General features: G+C 39.0%; 1 protein-coding gene across 1 annotated transcript in view; it reads right to left on the bottom strand.

The window, feature by feature from the left end:
• LOC108761146 (paired box protein Pax-6) overlaps positions 1-4,783 on the bottom strand; it is a 120,102-nt gene that overhangs the window by 66,979 nt on the left and 48,340 nt on the right. The gene's annotated exons all lie outside the window — the stretch shown is intronic.

Here is a 4,783-nt window from a genome sequence, read left to right on the forward strand (position 1 = left end):
CTCGCTTTCTAGCCCCAACACCCTTTTCCGTGATGCATCATCGATCGCGCGTGGAATTTTTCCGGACCGTTTCTATAGATCTCTGAAGGGACGTTCTTATTAGATTGTACACACATCTCTAGTGCTAATTTAAATTACTTAATTTTTTGCTACCGGTGCATAAGTCATAGTTTAAAATACCGCAGATGATACTAGGGGAACGGAAAAGTTTGTTTTATAGTAAATGATCTTCAAAATATCAAATTAGATTTTTATATAACAAAAAATATATTGAAGATTTGCATTAAGTTTGTCAAAAGCGACGTTAGTGTTTGCGTATGTCTAACAATTAGAAGTAAATGGTAATCGTTTTGAAAATGTATATCCACTACACTATTTCATTATCTAGTGTAGATAGGGAATCTATGGCGAATGGGTCAAGGACGTATTTGTTCTATGCTATCAAACTCAGCGCCAGCAACTCATTATAACGTACGCAGCTGTTTCTGAAAAGACACCTCATGCATACATATTATATAAGTAGTATAATTCTAGTAACGTGTTTTACGATTATACTCTACTTTGTGTGTGAAAAAAAGAAATATGTTAGAAAATCTAATCGCGAATGGTCAGTGAATTTTGCTAATCGAGGATCGATGAGCGAAGTGTTTTCAAATGCGCGCAGACAGTTTGATACTTTTGGCAGCGCACGTAGCCGCGAAAAAATGAGGAAGCTCGTTTACAAACGGGCAACAGAGCCTCGCTGACGCGACGGCTCAGACAGCACATTCATCATCCGTCCGACTTCTTCCACCCCGTTCGACTTATATAGTCGGCCTCTCCTTTTCCTTCTTGTTCTCCAGCGGGGTGATCCTCCTCTCGGCATCGTGACGTAATCAATTACTGGCTCGCCGGAGGTTGCCGGCTTCTCCCACGCGAGACTTGTTCTGTTCTGATTTCTCATAACAGAATAAAGTATTCACTATTCTATTTTGATTTAATCTTGACTCATTCAAATGGGTCATTGCTTCATCACTTCTTTTTTTTACATCTCGTACCAACGTTATGATGATCTTCATTTTATAACACACTCAAAATAATCTCTGATTTCCTTTATTAAATTCCTAAGGAAATATTTATATAAAATTGTTATATTATAATATAAAAAAAATTGTATTTTTTGTGACAAGCATTTCTTGATAAATTTATTATAAGTTATTTAAATTATGTATAATGACATTAATAGACACAAAAAAGGGGTCACGGAATATCATTTTGTTTTTATTAAAACTCAGAAGATATTTCTGTAACATAATTACTTTTAATTATACATGATCGTTAGTCACAGAGATTACTAATTATGTACAGATAGGTTTACGATATATGCGTAGAACGAACGTAATAAAAAACTGAAGAGGTAAAAAAGAGGTTGTGATTATGGAATAGAGAATAGGAGACAAATGTGGAATACTATCAATTATACATGCAAACATTTCGTTATCAAAATTAGCTCAATTGTATCATTTGAAAGTCATATTCAAGGCTTTTAAGCTAGACTGAAGTTACAAAATCTGTGTAAAACTTATTTATATCTGCTATCTGCAAAACTTGAAATAAACCTTTTACCATAAGACAGTAAATACTAAAGATCAGTGTTGTAACATTTAATGCGAATCTCACACGATTAATAAAATACTGATCAGTATCATTGAATCATTAACATTGACAGTACGAATCATCAGTATTTTTACAACCTTACACAATTACTATTATTGATATTTCAGCCCGGTTTTCTACATATTATGAACATTACACAGTCAATAATACTGTCAGTATCAATACTGGATACTGACAATATTATTGACGGTAATCCGGATTTGTTGATTTTCAAGCATGAGTATCGCTGTAGGGGATACTGATGTTCGAAAATAAAGAAATCTAGCTCACTGTCAATATTTTACATCAATCCATCAATATTAACCACATACGATCAATAATATTGTCAGCATTTGCTGGTACTGACAGTGTTATTGAACGTGTAAAGTCCCTACAAGCAGTCTGTGAAGAAACAAAGTTTTGATAGTTACCCAGAATGCAGCGCAAACTATACAAGATATTGTGGTGTATATTTCTCACCCATTCTCTCTCTATAACCGTCCTTTTCTTTGTTATAAAGAAAATATAAAAGATATATTCTACTTTGATTAAAGTTTCTAATAGTACTAAAACTAAAAACTTAAGAATCGATCTTTCCATCGTGTATAAATAAAAGTACGTAAAGCAAAAAACGTGTTCCATATAGAATTTCTCAATTTAGATCTAACCATGGTGGAAAAAACTTGGATCTAACAAGCTCAATATAGAGGAGAGTCTTGAGTACTTTTGAGACTTACACTACAATAGTTCAAAAGTCAAATTTGGAGCGTTTCCCATCCATTTAACGCGACAATTTGTATATCAATGACACGGATCGATCGAATTTGGTTCGACGTGAAAACACCATTCGCAAGCTCCTTCGTCGACCATTGTCGCGGGTCATTGTGCATCATTGTATCGAGTTCCGTAGAAGTTGCGGAGTTGAGAACAAGCGGCAGTCTATCGTTCCGTCGATGTAGTACCCTTCAAAGTGTGATGGCAAACGCTTATGGGCGACAGTTAAAATCGGTTCAACCTAGAGCGTCGTCGGTGGTCGTGCTCGCCAAGACATCTCAATCATCTTTGCAGAAATGCGTTTCCGGGGAATGAATAAACGAGGAGAGGGGGGAGGGTGAGGAGAGATAGTGCGGGACACCCTTCAAACCGTTTCAGGCTCCTCAACTTTGACGTAGAAGGTGTCGAGGGATGGCCACTTGGGCTCGAGTGTTTCGCATGATGTTTCGGCACCATCGAGAGTGATCCTTCAAGAGGATGAAGAAATGGAGTATATGCTAGATCGGAGTGTCATTTTACGGCAATTGGGAGACTATTTATACAACTTGTCAATCTCAACTTCCGCATTATAGACCTAATTCTCTTGCAGCAGAATTAAATTAATGTAGAATGTTAGGAAGAACTTCGTTGCTATTTCGATACTTCATCGCTGTCTAATAGTTTATTAAGTATATGCCATGTAATATAATTTTTTACGTATCTATTTCTCTAAAATCAATTTTTCGTGATTCAATAAACAGTACTCTCTTGAATAAATGTAAAATATCAAACGCGTTTCTAATTGTAATGCCTAGCTCATGATATTTGACATTCACTTTATAAATTTAAACTATATAATATGAAAAGAAATTCAATTGTAAGATATATTCATTAATCGTAGATATACACACAAACGAATCAAAAGAATGAACGTAAAGAATGGATAGGAACGTTCGATGAAGTCCTCCGTGAACTTTACGGTGTCAATGATACACTCTCGAGCTAATTTATGGGATCTCATCGATACAGTGAGTTACTCCGTGAAGTACCAACAAGTTGTCTAGAATTGGCTGCCCGCGCTTCGCCATAACGCTGCTCGCACAATGCGGAAAGTCGTATGCATCATCGTACGCGACAGCGTCTATTTTGTCGGTGAAATCGTCCGACGATAGAACTCCTGTCCCGATTTCCCTCTCTCTCTCTCTCTCTCTCTCTCTCTCTCTCTCTCTCTCTCTCTCGTCTTCATGCTCGTCTCTCGCTCGTCGCATCGTATTGAGACGCCACGGACGACATGACGAGGGTCAGTCTACAGCACAACTGACCGTCAGGTAGAGGAGGAGGAAACCGCGAGAGAGCAGAGGGAAAAGCGGGAGCGCCATATGAATGCGACTGGCTACGATCGTCATAATGGCCTCATTGTTGCGGACATGTTTTCAAAATGAGGACCCTTACCTTAGCGGGGTGCGGACCGCTTTTCCGTAGCCAGGGAGTATCGCGAACAGCACAGATACCGTGTCCTGCGCGAGGAGCCTAAGGTGTACAATGAGGACTCGAGTATTTGTTGTGTCGTTGTTTGCAGCCAATCTGCCGCGTGCTTTGACCTGCAGCGACTCTCTTTCTATCCCCCTCTTCACTTTTTTTCCCTCCCTTTCTTTCTCTTTCTCTCTCTCACCCATTCTTATTCTCTCGTTCTCTCTTCGTTGTCGGCACGACCTTTTTTTTCCGAAAAACGCGCTCCCGACAGTTATTAGCGTTATTAATGGCCATCCATTGACAACTCGATTCATCCTCGATCACCGATTTGTATCGAAGGGGAAAGATCGACTCTGGGGACAGATGTAGGATCTTGTTCCAGGTCAAGGGATCGTCGATGATTTTGTGCCGTGACACTTAGTCTGCACGCACATCTTTTAAAGTGCTAACGAGATTTCGACTTGGCGATTAGTCGTAGGTGTCTATTTACGAGGTGGCAAATACTCGTTAATACCGAATAAATTGAGCGTACAATTCCCGAGCGGATGGTAATAATAATTAATAAAATATCAAATCTGTTAATTGCATCAACATATTTTCACCAAAACGTAGGCACTTTAATTTCAATTTAATAAAAACAAGATTAGTTACTCACTTAATAGAAAGTGCCTCAATTATATATACAAATAAAAAATAAATTCAATCATTATAATCAACGACTTATACCGAGCGTGTTGTTTGACAAGCGAACGATTTGATACCCCGCGGCGCAGTCGAGGCGCTGTTCTGCCCCGGAAAGGTGAGCGTTTCCTGGCAAGTGGAAGGCTCCTCTTTCCGGGTCGAATTATCCAATTACCTGGAGGCCAGCTATATGCCGGTAAGGTCGGGGAACAGATCGGGGATCGGCGCGGTGCGGCGGCGG

This window comes from Trachymyrmex cornetzi, unplaced genomic scaffold (genome assembly GCF_001594075.2).
Source record: "Trachymyrmex cornetzi isolate Tcor2-1 unplaced genomic scaffold, Tcor1.1 scaffold24, whole genome shotgun sequence".
Classification (NCBI taxonomy): Eukaryota; Metazoa; Arthropoda; class Insecta; order Hymenoptera; family Formicidae; genus Trachymyrmex; species Trachymyrmex cornetzi.